This window comes from Balearica regulorum, chromosome 6, assembly GCF_011004875.1.
Source record: "Balearica regulorum gibbericeps isolate bBalReg1 chromosome 6, bBalReg1.pri, whole genome shotgun sequence".
NCBI classification, from domain to species: Eukaryota; Metazoa; Chordata; class Aves; order Gruiformes; family Gruidae; genus Balearica; species Balearica regulorum.
The window spans coordinates 13,147,190-13,162,265 of NC_046189.1; the positions used below are offsets into that span (position 1 = coordinate 13,147,190).

The following is a 15,076-nucleotide window of genomic DNA, read 5'->3' on the forward strand; positions in this document are numbered from 1 at the left end:
CTACTATTTGCAGAATTTGTTGTAAAATTTATAAGGAAAAGGCAGGTAAACACGAAGTGAATTATTTACTTGTTACAATTTTCTTTCAGATGTGTTTTGAAAATTATTTCAGCTCAATCAAAAATTACAGGTTTGGTATGCAAGTTACATCATGGAAATCCTATGATAAATGACCTTTAAAGAGCCAGACTAGATCATTGGAGTCACCTATTCTGGTCTCAGAACACACTTGTTTTGTTTCCTGAAAGAAGATTTGTATTTAAGAACAGGTCAGTATTTGTTAAACAGAAAATGAAGTGGAATAAAATATAAAAATTGTGTTGGGAAACTGTAAGTTCAATGTCAACAACTTTGTATGAACAGGGCTACATAAAGCATTTTGCGTGGCCCTTGGCAGCAGTCATTCAGAGAATACAAACTCCTCAGATTCTAAAGCATGTTTAAATATCCTAAAAGATATCAGGTTCAGAAATAACATTAGATTAATTTAAATTGAAGTAACACTTGGGTGACTTACTTCAGCTTGAAGCACTGACAATTCCATAAAATAACACAACACAACTAAATAAATCTCTGCAAACAAAGGTTTCCAAAGACATCCTTTTCAATAAACAGGGAAACAGGTATCAGTCATCAGTATGAGACATGGCTATAAGTTAATTTAAAACACCACAGGACACACTACAGAAGCTGAGATTTAATTCACTTTGCCTGGAAAAAAAGTATTTTCTACAGAAAGTATAATATTCAACTTTACCTCTTTAAAGAAGTCAATTTTCTAAAGGAGGAAGAGGAGGAGGAATGCAGCAGTTTTTCAACCTGGGATGCATTTGTCAAGCCTTCAAGTACTGCCCCGTTTTCTAAAAGGTGAAAAGAAACTCTGATGATCACAAAATAAGGAAAAATATAGTAAAATGAACAGTGATGTATATATTTTTTGATGCCAGAAATTCAAGTTTATCAAATCCACCAAAAGCATATATGGGTCCTTCTGTAACAAAGCCATTTGCCATTTTGAAAAAAAAAAAAAAGGGGGGGGGGCTTGGCATTTTAGCAGGGGGAAGAAGGGAGGAATTGCATTCATCCAAAAAGAAGGCTTTGTCACATATGTGGAAATCCTTATGTGGCACACTAGAAAGGAAAACTGAAGCACCATTTCTTACAAAGAACGGTGCAAGACAGACGCCACATGAAGAAAAGAGTAATACTTTTATAAAACATGAGCTGAATCAATACCCTGACTTTGGAGAACATACACCTCTTAAGTGGAATATATTACAGACTCTTCCTTACTATCATTGCTCTTAATACATATTCCTTACAGAGCCAAAATTTCAATGTCATTGCAAAAAATCATGTATTACACTAAAGTTCACCTTTCACTGCAGGATCCCTTCGTGCTGAGGATGAGGTAAACAACACACAAATGAGCCCATTCTAGGTAAATCAGAGGATTTCAGTATCTGGAGACCTCTAATAGGAAATTGAGGTATACAGACAATGGGTGTATTTCATTCCATACTGCTTATTCAAGTAATTACTTTTCCAAATTACTGAATTACTAAAAGGTCCCCCTTTTTCTTCCTCCTCTGCACTAATTAGAGATAAGCTAACAGGAGGTACCATCCTTTTCACACTGCACTGCAAGTGAAAGCTTTTATCACAAGATGGTATACACAAACCAATGTTCTCAATTTTATGAAATCAACTGTTTTTTTAAAAAAATGCAATTCGTTGCAGAAATCTTAAATACACTTCTGAATGAATGAAATTCAAAACTTCTTCTTTCCTTAACAATATTTATGAGGGGTTTGAATAAAATAAACAAATTTCTACCCTATAGGCACACTGTAGCTGATTACATAATGATTTTTAAACTTGCACAGGAGACCTGGAAGACAAATATATGCATGTATTTAGCTTATTACTAGTTGTTTCTTGTAATTATCAGGCACGCATCTTCAAGACAGAATATCAGGTTTACAAGAGTTGATTCAGGACTTCTAAAAGCTTCCCATGTTTTACAACATGCTAAAAAACAACCTTTACACCCAGACATGGTATCTGATATACACTACTCTCAAGAAATGTTATGGGGTTGCAACTAGCTGTAAGTTATTATGCCTGCTACCTAGAGATTCAGTTGTACCTAACCTGCTATCTCTAGTATCAAAACCAAAGATCCAGATCCTGGAAGTTTACCAGGCAGGCCTTTTCAGAGCTGTTTTAAGTTCCTGGATAGAAACTCAGGTTATTTCAGCCCCAAAGCAAGAATCACAGTTATATACCAGCAAATCAGACAAGGGGATTTCTATTTCTGTACAGTTTTCCCCACAAAAGGACTAAACACAAGCACATGTGCACAGACATGGTTGGAGAATCAGGCTGTAACAGTTCAAAACTCTTCATTCACTTGTCAGTTTGCTTACAAACCAAATCTGCAGGTTTTCTAGAACCAAATTTAAGTAGAAGAAAATTTAAAAAAAAATGCACATAGAATCACAAATGGGGTGTGTGGGTTCAAATTGGTTTACACACAGAAAGCAGTAAATAACTGTCCTTAAATTAGAGGCAAACATCAGCTGTGACTCATGGCCAAAAATTCCCCTCTCCCCCAAATGATTACTTCAGCTTGGAAGATCCTATTAAAATCTGGAGGCAAGAAGTTGCTCTCCTCCAGCACTGTATCAACTTGTGAGATTACATTGACTCTGTGTGAAGTTGACTATTTCCTTAGAGAAACCATGCAAGGGGGAAATTAAGATTCTGCTTAAAAACAAACTAACAAAAAACCCAACAACAGCAGCAACACCCATGCCAAAACACAAATCTCCCTTCTCTTTACACTCCAGTGAACAGCAATGAAACTATACAGCACAGCTCCAACAGGAAAGCAAAATGTGTATTCGGTAAAGCTACACTGAGCACCAAACATTATTGTATATTTTAACTAGCAACAAATCTTCTTTGCCCTACAAATTCAGAGCAAGACTGCAAGGAGAGCACCAAGCAAGCTAACTGTTGCAGAAATAAGGAAACACACAATGCTATCAAGAAACACATGCATTGGGCCAGTAAAAATGTAGTAGTTTGGAGTAAGAAAACAATACTACAAATAAGTGAAGTCAATGAAATGAAGAACTAGCAACTCTCCTGGGTCAGGATTTAGCCTAGAATATCTAAAGAAATTACAAAACCATCAAGAGTTGCAAGAATGATTCAAATGCCTTACTGCAAATGCTATAGACATCCCAATGTTACTACTATGTTAAGTCAAAAACGTCAAGTATCACACTGGCATAACAACTAACCCGCCTAAGAAATTAACTTATCTTACAGAAGTCTATTGAGTCTTAGAGGAAGCCCACATGTTTGTCATACAAGCCAACTCACATAATCTTAAGAACTGAACCTGAGCTGGTGTCAAAATTTGGGTGCAGTTTGATATGTTAATTAAGCCCATATAGTGGCTAGCTACCATGAGAAAGGAAGAGTCGACCTTCCCCTCCAGTATCCCACATACTTCTCTCCCAATGTTTGTGCTATGTATCAACCTTCAAGCAAGCCCTGTCTGGGGACTTCTTCCAGTGTAAGTCAGCTTCAGAACCAAAGCCATACCTGGAGCTTCACAGTCCTGTGTCCTTTAAGATCAATGCCAGAAACAAAATCCAGTGCACAGTGTTTTCTTACATGTGGTACAGTAAGATTTTAAAAGTTCTACTTTGAAAAAGCAGAAGAATTTTTGTTAAAGTTGTATGTAATAATGTCCAAAGTATGCAAAATATTAGAATATGGGGCATCTACCACTGGAATCTTGTGCTTATTCATCCCTGAAGAAAAGGACACTATAGTGTGTCTTGTGTATTTGTTAGGAGAAAGGGGGAAAGACAGCTTTACACAATAGGATCTTTTTGGGCCACCTCTACTGTATGATCTCAATGAAAATTCCACATACAGCTTTGTGTGGTTGCTTATATAAATACAGCTAGTTCTTCTAACACTTTCAGAACATTTTTGATGGGGTGTACATTAGAGACCAGTAACATGAATTATATCCCAGGAGGAAAAGCACCTTATCTACATGTCAGTCTTCACCACATTTATAGAAAAACATAAACACAAACTATCCATTTCTGCAATGCTACAGTTGCATCCTTCCTGGAAGACTTTTTCAGATGTCAAAGTTTGCTTTGCTCATGTAGCTTAAAAAGGATGTAGACATATAGCTCTGCTGTATCAATACAGAAGTAGCCCACACCTATTCCAGCTAGGATTACTCTACTAGTTTGGTTTTAGGAAAAATCATCTCTCCCTTTGAAATTATCTGCCTGGATCTTAAAAACATTTTTAAGGACTTGTACAAACAGGCAAGATAGCATACTGTAAAAATCCATGACCTGACTAACTCTGCACTGACTCCCTACATGAACACTTAACAAAAGCACAGCGACCATCTTAGCGCAGTGCCGGGGCTGTGCCTCCCCACTGTGCTCACCCTCCAAGTCACCCCATTGGAATAGGGAGCGCTGCCCCATTCTGCACCGCACCAGCCAGGCTCCACCTGATGCACTTTGCCACTTTTGCTACAGAGGAACACAAGCACAACAGCTGCGTGGTTGTCTCAGCCTGACATGCAGACCGTATTCTGGGATTTTCACAAGAGCATCTGTAAAACACACCTTGTGCTTACATTCCCTCCCTGGTTTGCTGCACTTTTGGGGGGAGAGGGGGGAAAAAAAAAAAATTAAAAAAAAATAATCAAGCACCATGTGGGTGTGTCTCTAACATAAACTGGTTCAACTGCATTAATCCTGTGCATAGTTTTCAAAGTTGAAGCAGCCTGAACTAAGCGTATTGAATTCATTTCAAGAGTGTTCACATCTCTCCCAAAGCAAACACAACAAAATGAATATAAGAGATTTCTTATGTTTATTTTAAAAAGATTAGATTTTTTTTTCTATGACTCAAAGGTTCTTATATGTAGGCACCATAATAACTAAGCAGAAATTTAGTTATTAGTAACAGTAATAATTATACTAAAATATTTTACATATGGACTGATTGTTAATATTCCTTACGTACCAAACAAGCAAGCTTAAATTCACACTAAAGCATGGAACAGAAAAGTTCTGAGAATATAGTCACTCAATGTTAAAATCAAATATAAAAATCAATTACTGAAAAGCTTCCCAAAAAAGGCACTTAATAATAAAAATGTTTTCTCCTAAACATTCATTTGGCATAAAGTGGCAGAATATGAGACATAATGCTGTTAAAGGAAGTCAGTCTTGCATTGTGCACCTGCCAATTACAGTTGAGATCTAAACAGAATTTTACCAAGCAAAAGCACTCTCCTAGCTCTTGCTATGCACACAAATAAAAAAAAGTATGAAAGCATGGGTTAATTCCTGATGTTAACACATGTGCAGTCTAAACATTTAAGAACTTCACTTTCATTGAGATATATGAGATAGCACTTCACAATTTCAACTTTCCAGGTACACTTATGTTGAGGGAGGATTAGACTAGTTATAAAATATGTATACACCAAGAGACAATGAAAATTAAGTTACCAACAGGCTGAAATACGATGAAATTATGTTTAAATTACAATCCTTATATTTACTTACCTAGAAATAGATTCCCATTTTAAAGATACCTTTCGTATAATTCACCATTCTCTACATTATTGTCTTTGAAAATATCAATCTCAAATAAAACTTATTACAGTAATATACTACCAACACAATGAAATGTAAAACTCTGATATCTGCCCAGGAACTTTTGACTTCTACAGTAATAGACATGAGAAAGGGTCTAATCAACTTTTCTAATCAGAGAGCATGTTTTTCACTTACATTTAGAGTAAAAACATACTAAATACATTATCATTTACCAATCTGCATTTAGGCCACTAACCAAGATCAATTTGCAACAGCAAAATGATTACTCAAATAATCAGAGCCAACAGCACTCACTATACAGATATACCAACTATTACAGTGAGGACTGAAAAGGAAAAAAAACACCATCAATTAGATATTAATAATTTTGACATTTAAGAAGATATGACTATTCAAGTATGCAGAGATTTCTTTGTTGTTGGTTTGTATTTTATTTGGGGTTCTTGTTTGTTTGTTTTAAAGAAGCCAGGATTTTATACTGGCTTCAAAATACATGGGGGAGGTTACATAAACGGGAGATGCACTTCAAGAATGACTCCATTCTTTTTGGCTATTATATACTAGATGTCACGATGTATATAATGTAATTGAGTCCTAGCTGCATGATAAATAATAATATTATATATTTTTACCTCAAAGGCTATGGCAAGAATATTTTGGAATTAAAAGCTGGACTGTCTCAACAAAAAGAATAAAGCTTCAAGCTGCATGATCTCCTTCCAGTGCCACTCATGCAAGAGAGCTGGCTGACAGTAGGTCGAAAAGAACAGAAAATCCAATTATCGATATAGCTTGTTCTTCCATGCTACATATACACTCCTCTCATATCTGTAATTCATTACTGAAATGGACAGGAGTATATTTAATGAAAGATTTTTCCATGCTACTTCTGTAAAAAAGTAGCATGGAAAGCATCAAGAATGCATCCTTACTCTGAACTAAATCTACATTCAATTCCTTTGATTCAGAACGTTCATAGCACCATAACAAGAGCACCTTCATTTAATATAATTAACACTCTGGGAAGCAGAATAGATAAAAGACAACATGAGAAGGTGGTCAGAACTACATAGGAAAAATGCTTCCCCACCACACACACGCACACTTTAACAAGATTGGTGAACTCTGGAGAAAGGAAACTGGGCAGATAACAAAAAAAAACAATTTGAACTTCTCATGATGAGTTATTCCTGAATGCAGAGGTTTAAAAAACAGAATGGAAAAAGACTGGGTAATACATTCAACAACTTAATGAAAACATCAGCTCCGGAATGTATCAGTAGCCAGAAAAGAAATCAAGATGTTTGACCACACAGAAGTGGTACAAAGTAAATCTGAAAACACCTAAGCAGAGCATACAAAATTGATAATATCCTCTTATTTGAAATACTGGCCTGCATTTTGATTTAAGCAACCTAAAAAGAAGTAGGTGTAAGGCAGAAAAGTAGTTAAGAGGCACTTAATGTCAAAGATTGTGAAAAATAACTTCTAACTTGGATATGCAAGTAATTTTAAAAATTCAAAGGAATAAGAACTGCGTGTCTTAGAAGCACATGGAATTAAGTGGTAGAGAAGGTAGAATGGATTTTTTTTGTAAGAGTAATACAAAATAAACCATTAAAATGTAACAAGGTAGAAATGTTAGACTGCTAACAGTATACTGTTTCTCATACTGTAAGAGTAGGACTCATCATAAAATATCATGAGGGCACTAAGAAGAGATTTCAGATAAATATTATAACATCTGTTTTACATAATTACTTCTTTTGTAGAACAAGAAGAGGAAAGGAGAAAGATTAATGATGGTGTAAACTAGCACTTAATTGATATGCTTTACAAAAAAACTATTCTAAGAGCACCTCCTTCCTTAATTGGTCAGTATATAGGTGTATACAGCTTCATCCAGCTACTGTCAAGTTACATGCTAGACTATATTAAACAGCCATGGTATGGTTTGATTTCCACATTGGAAATGGGATTGACTCTTAGGCTAATCTGATCCCAAGAGAAAATAAAACCAGTTTTGGGGATGTTCAGTTTTGGTAGATTGCTTCTTGTACTTATTTAAAAGTACACGTATTATAATACACGCTTCTTATAATAAACATACCACAAAACCCATTGTGATTCCCTTCTATGCATCTACATAAATATATTATTCTATCACAATCATATATAAGCTGCCATTTTGGTAAGAACATAAAAAATTAAAAAACTGTTGTCCTCAACAAATCAGAATTACAACTGCAATTTGGTGATAGAAACAGGTACAAGCATTCTGCCAGAACTCTCTTGGCCATACTGCTCCACAGCACAAAGAAACAGAAACTTCTACAAGGTACAAAACTGACAAAGGCAGAAAGAAACAAAACATTCTCTGGGCATTTATTAATTGAAATCATCAGTTCAAGCATTCTCTTTAATAGAAAGACAGCCCTCTTCCAACTCCAGTTCTTAGGTAATTTAATTGCAAGCTTAAGCAGTCAGACATGCATTCCAACTTCAAAATATAAATGCTGACGTATTCTATATGTGGGATTTAGGTTGCCAGCCTTATTAGACAAGCCTTAGTCATGCAAAACAGCTTGGATAAGACATTTCTTCCCTGCCTACTCTGACTCACTAGCAATAACCAAGGTAAAAAACTTTCTTTTTGGAAACCAGCAACAAAGAAAGTTATGTGACAATGATGGGAGAAAGCCTTACCACAGTGAAGTCAAAGATCATTGATAATATTCCTGTAAATTTTCATGGTACCATACTTGCACAGTGTGCTCCGTTTCTTATCAAAAAGGTTGCATCAATTTCAGCTGCTGCCACAAAAGGGGTAAAGACACAACCCATCTGTTCCAAACAGCTTTCTTTAAGTCATTTTAAGCCCTACATTACCTTCTGTGCCTTTTCAAGTACCAGAAAGCTCAGCTGCCAAACGTTCTATCTTTCTACAATTACTACAATGAAACTGTGCTTTGCAGATACAAAATTGCTGAAGACAAACAATTAGGGCAGTTTGAATGAAAATACAACACTGAAAATAGACACTTTATAACAGAGCTTAAAAAATTATTTAAAAAGCTGGTGTTTTCATTGTATTGCACAGAGTAGTTGTAGAAAGCTATGGAAGTCAGGTGACTCCAGAGAAAAATTTAAGTCTCATTTGTCTCTCAGAGTCTGAGAATCTGAATAAAACACAATTGTACACTTGTAGCTAAATCCTGCTCTTAGGAGTTCATGCAATGAATGAAGCAGAAAAGAGGAGAGTTAAGATGATCGAGAATGTGGAAGGAGTCATTTATCTTCTATATTTGAAGAAAGTACTCCCTTCCAGGATTTTTGGAAACAATACTACAATAAAGAAAATATCCTGCAGCCTTAAATACAGCAAAACACATGTTAATTTTTCTATTATAGACTTGACACACTTAAATATATATATATATACACACACACACACGTAGGTTAGCCATAGAAATATTACCTTATTCTCTCAGCGCGTTTCCTTAGAAACAACTACATGTAGTCATCCTACGCTAAAGCTAAAACATTCTCTTGTCAGGATCCTGTGCGATAACCCATCCTACGCTAAACAATACAGGCTTGTCCTCCCTTTCCATCAGTTTATATGCAATAACTCTTCCTATGCTAGTTTGTCCACAACCCATTAATTTCTTTACTTACGAAAACATTTCCATGCAAATTACTTTCCATGTAACCTTACCTCTCCCAAACACCTTCTTGGTTCACAGTTTTGGTTCATGAAGTAAATTAAATCTAGAAAGACTTAACTAAAAATAGAAAATGCATAGTAAAAATGGAGCCTAGGGCAAAATTAAAAAAACAAACCACAAACAAACAGCAAACTAACACTTGCAAAACCACAGTTAAGGGACACTCAGTGCCAAGTACTAAAAATGAACAGGCAGGAGCTAGAATTTCTTTGGGAACAAAACGAAACGAAAATCCAAAACCAAACCAAAATCAGCAAAAAACCACCACTATAAACCTCTCAATGCATACTTCGGAGTAGGACTGCTAACATTATGCTCAGAAAGATCACTGTGCTGTCTGCAAAGAAAAGAAATGCATGCAGAAACAGTTCTAGAAATATGAACTGTAGATTCCAAGCAGCTTTTTTTGAGCTGTAAAATCCTCACTTGATAGAAATAAATGTTGGTTACATTATAAAAAGTAACCATTAAAAAAAAAATTAAGTCCTCTATCAGTTCCAGACCAATAAAATCTCAATACATATTTCTCTCTGCAGTATTTGCTACCCACTGTAATTTACACAAACTGGAATTTAAGTTACATATTCATTAATTAATTTACCTAACCTCCTTTCTTCGACCCTAAATATTCCCAAAGAGATCTAACCTAAAGTATCCTCTGCTGAACGTAATGAAACCCCTCATTCTAATGTTTCCAACTTCCAGATGGTAAAGCCTTCAGCTCCAAGAAGTAGAGTGTAAGTAAATGAAGCTGAGGTTGATAGATTTCCCCCCACCCCGATCCATACACTTACTTACACATCCACAAACTCTTAAATGAGTGGAATCTTCAGTTATAGCTAAAATTATGTCATATTATTGATTTTTTAAAATGATGCAGTAAGAATACAAAGTTCCAACATAAACTTTCAAAAGGCCAGAGTTAAAGGTCCATGAACATTAGGATATATTCCTTTATTGCATGATGCCATAAATTTCATATGCGTGACTCAGGTGCATCATTCACATTTAAGATACATGGTTTTCAAGGATAAAATTAATTCTGATTGATATTCTGGTCTCGCTTTTCCAATACAAGTTCTCAGACCTTAAAAAGCAAACTGAACAAATGTAGTTACATGAAACATCACTGATCTCATCACTACTTATCAAGACAACACAACTTCAGAAGAGTACAGATGTCTTCCTCTTGACCTAATGGAATATACAAAGCAGTTGAGCCCTGCACACAAAACATGAAGAGGACTTAAACCACACACAGAAGCTGCTTAATATTCAGAGGTAAAGCAGAGTAGCATCTAGAATCTAGAAACATAAGATCTGTTTCAACTTTGAGAGTTAAAACTGCTCAGATTGTAGCTGCCTTTACTACTTCTAATTGTTAGTTTACAGGAAACAGCTTGTCTTCTTCCATATCATGACATTATTTCAATCATTTTCAATCTCATACTTGTTTTCTGAAAGTTAAAAAAGGGTTTAAAAAACTGCAAAGAACAATCTCACAAAATGAGAAAAACCCTGTTATTTTATGTTGAGATTAGACAGACCGTACAAGTCAGAATTTCCACACAATCATCTTAATTCTGTACAACACAATCCATTAAAAGCTACCTTAACATCAACTACCCACATAGTTGACCCAATCGATTAAGATGACTATTCTATAAAAATTGATGCTCATGACCAACCCTACTAACTTCACTGGGATTCCTGCAGAGCAAGAAAATTCATGGCCTTTGTTAGACTCTCCTGCACAGAAAGCAGGCAAAGAAACAATGCCTTTAAAGAAAGCACAACCCTTTTTAATCACCTTATTAGAAGCTCTCATGACATTCTGAAACTTAGCTTACTATAATTGGCATTCTGTGGCCTATCACATGGAAGTATATGCTACATCTCTGTGAAAATTAAAGCATTAGTAAACTAGTGCAACAACTACAACAGTTTCCCCTTTTGTCTTGTTATGAGTTTAATAATTAATCTTCACTGCTGAATAGTTAAACACAATGCATATTGTTCACACAGTCATTATTATTCTACTGTTAAACCAATATTAGAACAGAATAGAGACTGAGCAGTTGTGAGGAAGGACTAGTTAATATTTTAGTGTGAAGTGGTTAATTTTTTATATATTATTTTTAAATAGTGAGGAGCAATAAGTTACTAACATATATGTGGGTTTTTCCAGGGGGATGTGTTCAGTTATTTTTTGGTGTTTTGGGTCTTTTAACCTGAAATTTAAAGTCTTTTTTCTGAGGCAAAACTTTGTATACAATCTCTTTAAGAACGTAATGTAAATGCAGCACAAATAACTTAAATCAACCAGATCTTTTATGCACCCTGTTAGGCAAGTCTTTGCAAAATGCTTTTCATTTATCTAAGCTATAGATCAATATTAAAAAAAATTAAAACACAAAGAAAGGGAAAAAGCAGCCTTCCACAGGTTATAGCCTTGATGACTTCGACTGAAATGCACAGCCCTATTTACTTCATCAGACATTGCGGAAACAAGAGCAAGAGCAAAGTAGTAAAAGCATACTACTCTTTTCATGCATATTTTCTACTCACAGCCTGAACAAAAAAGTTTTTTGTCAAATACTGCCCAATGTACATTCAGAAAGCAGGAGTCTTTCAAGATTATGAAAAATTACAGATTTAACAGGACAGCATTGGAAGGAAAAATACTGTTCTACCAACTGCTTTTGAAGTGGGTTTTTTCTAGCAGGAAAACTATTTAGTATTACAAACAAAACCCAGAGTTTCTCTGTGTGTGTATGAGGTTATGTAAAAATGGCTGAAGTTTAGATCATTGACTCCTTGGTGAGAATTTCTGCTGTTGGTTTTCTGAGTGCAAGAAAATATGTTTGAAAACCTAGAACATTGTAAAATTGACTATGTATAAATAAATTCCATTCCCTCCACAACAAACAAACTGGAGGAAGGGAACCCAACAAACCAAAACCAACCCACACAGTTCGCATGTGACTACCTCAGCACATGATAAAACTGTTCTGAACAAAATACAAATCCAGACCTAACACCCTGGTACTTGCAATTATGTGCAGATTTGCAAGTTAAGATGATTATGCAATAATTATTTCTTATCAGCGACCAGCACGAGTTTCATACTTGGGGAATGGGGGGAAATCCTCATGCTTTTTGCCTTATCTGCAGCTATTCAATTGGCACATTGAAAAGACCTTTGTAATCATATTTTAACAATTTGTTTCCTAATCTGTTCTGTTTCATTTGAATTATTAAAACCAAGAAATAAGATTATAACTTCAAAAATTCTCCTGCAATAAAAAAGTAAATGCTAATAAAAAACCTTTTTCATTTTCCATAGATGCGATGCTTATGCATAAACATGCAGAATTTACTTATAGCAACATTACACATTTCAGAAAGCTATAAAGTCTGCATTCAGAGAGACAAAGATATCATCACAATCTATTCAAAGTCAACACACATCACTAAAGCAGAATGCCCTGACAGTTCATTAGAAATAGCAATAAAATAACTATTACTGGAATTTTGCATAAAGCCAGTACCTGCAAGAAAAATATTTTGTCTATCAAAATCTACCCATTGGAATATGAATTTGAAATACCTCAGAACTTGATAAAACTGAAAACTCTTTAAATGGTGATTAAGGTTTCCTAATTAGCATGATAATGTCCATTTAAGATCTATTCCCTCCTCTCACAAGACCAAAAATTTATTATCAAAATAAGGTATCAAAAACAGTCTCTGGTAGGTTACAATCATAGGAGTATCATCAGTAGATAAGAGCAGCTGACTGTTACACTCGCACATGTCTCCACCAGCCAAATGTGGTAAAGTTCCTATAAAACGTTTCAGTAAAAGTACAAGCAGCAGTGCTGAATAAGCTCTTCCCTAGTAGCTGGGAAAAAAAAAAAAAAAAAAAAGCACCCTCACTCCCCCACTGACCAAATACTGACCAATATATTATTCATATCATTTGAAAGTTTTCTGCAACACACATCAAATCTGAATTTATTAGATATTTATTAGATGAAATTAACATTAACATCTAGAGGCACCCTCCTCTTTACTTAGGTTTCCTTGAACTTCCTTCTAATTTCTTACATCAAGCCCAGTGTTCTGTCTTTAGTGCAGACTAAAACCTGCACATCTGAGAAAAAGGGCGCAGAGGAAATAAAAAACAACCTTTGAACATTTGGTTGATTATATGTCACCAAGTAAAGCACACACACATAAAAACCACCCTGTGACAATCAGCACAGTACTTGATTACACAATTTCAGCAGCATGAATGCCAATTAGCATTGGCCACTGACCCCTAACTCAGCCTGGAATCCATCCGCAGACGTTAACCCGATTAGGACTTTGTGCACAACAAATGTGAAATTGCAGAGTTGCACATTAATTTTTCTGCCTTAGTACCATGAGTTTTACTCAATTTAAATATTGAGGTAGCTAGGAAAAAAAGGTAAAATTACAAAGTTAATGTATAAACATTAGTATGGAATTTATTTGAGCATCTCCAATTATTTTCCTAAAAATTTCAGAGTTTAAGTTCAGGCTAACCTGTCAAGTTAAAAACTAGACACAAAGTGCTAACATATTAATTTCAATTAAAAAGGGAAATTAGTATAGTAATTCTAGTTCTGCCATGTAAACTGTCAAAATTAACTGCTAAAAAACATAGTAGACCTTTAGCTAACTGAAAGGATTTAACCTATATAGACAGCAAAAAAAGCAAAGCATGCACTCTCTCAAGAGTTGAGTGCAGTGACTCCTGGAACACAAGGTACGTGTGTATAATGCAGCTCCCATTTGAATGATTTAAACACTCAGATGCCTCAAAAACATTTTTCTATGGCTGAAGTGACTGTAACAATCCAACAAAGTCTCATTTCCACATGTACAAAGAATGACTGCACACATATTTTCACCATTGGTGCAGAAAAGGTACACATTTTGTAACGGTAGTAGTTATTCTCACTAGGACTACTATACATCTTAAAGAACTTCACCTGCATATTCCAAGTCCACTCAACACCCGCACAGCAAAAGGGCATCTCAGTTATCCCTGCAATTGGTCCTTTGGACACTCACAGACAACTGGCCGTGCCTAAAGTGTTCACATTCCAGCAACCAGCTAGACAGATTGGTAAAATATTAAAGGCAAATTATTTTAAAAAAAAGTATTTGCTGTCTCAAGTTCTAACACTGATTATGGTAAGGAGAAAGAAAATCTCGTTCTCTCCTTCTCCCTCAAACAAACAAAAAGAAAGCTAGGAAGTTCTCTTATTCCACAGATAAACACACGCTTCTTAAACTCACCTGGTATTTACAGTAACCTTGGTGAAGACAAAGTTGAAGAGTCACAGCACATGAAACTAGCCTTGGCAGGCACACAGACCTAAGGAAACAGAAGAGGTAGTAGTAGCCTGCTACTAGCCATCCTGTTCACTGCAGAATTGTGAAATGCATGTGACAGTTATAATTTAAAGGATGGGTTGCTGTCACAGAACATCTATGAAAATAAACAGCACATAAATACAGCTTATGAATGGTTAGCTTAAATTAGTTCAGTATTTTAGGTATTTCTTTTCAACTTTCATTCAACTTAGCCTCCAGTGCAGCATTCCCATCTCTATTTGTATTTCTATAGGT

At 35.4% G+C, this 15,076-nt stretch overlaps 1 protein-coding gene across 9 annotated transcripts in view; it reads right to left on the minus strand.

Moving 5' to 3' along the window:
* Positions 1 to 15,076, minus strand: part of LOC104633960 (hyccin 2) — an 82,317-nt gene that overhangs the window by 58,796 nt on the left and 8,445 nt on the right. For 5 of the 9 annotated variants that reach the window (XM_075756290.1, XM_075756279.1, XM_075756280.1 and 2 more), the window contains one exon: positions 758 to 860. The gene's annotated coding sequence lies outside the window, so the exon portion shown is untranslated. Of the gene's footprint in view, positions 1 to 757; positions 861 to 6,316; positions 6,457 to 14,743; positions 14,823 to 15,076 lie in introns of those variants that run through there. The other 4 variants (XM_075756283.1, XM_075756282.1, XM_075756284.1 and 1 more) reach the window with 2 other exon arrangements.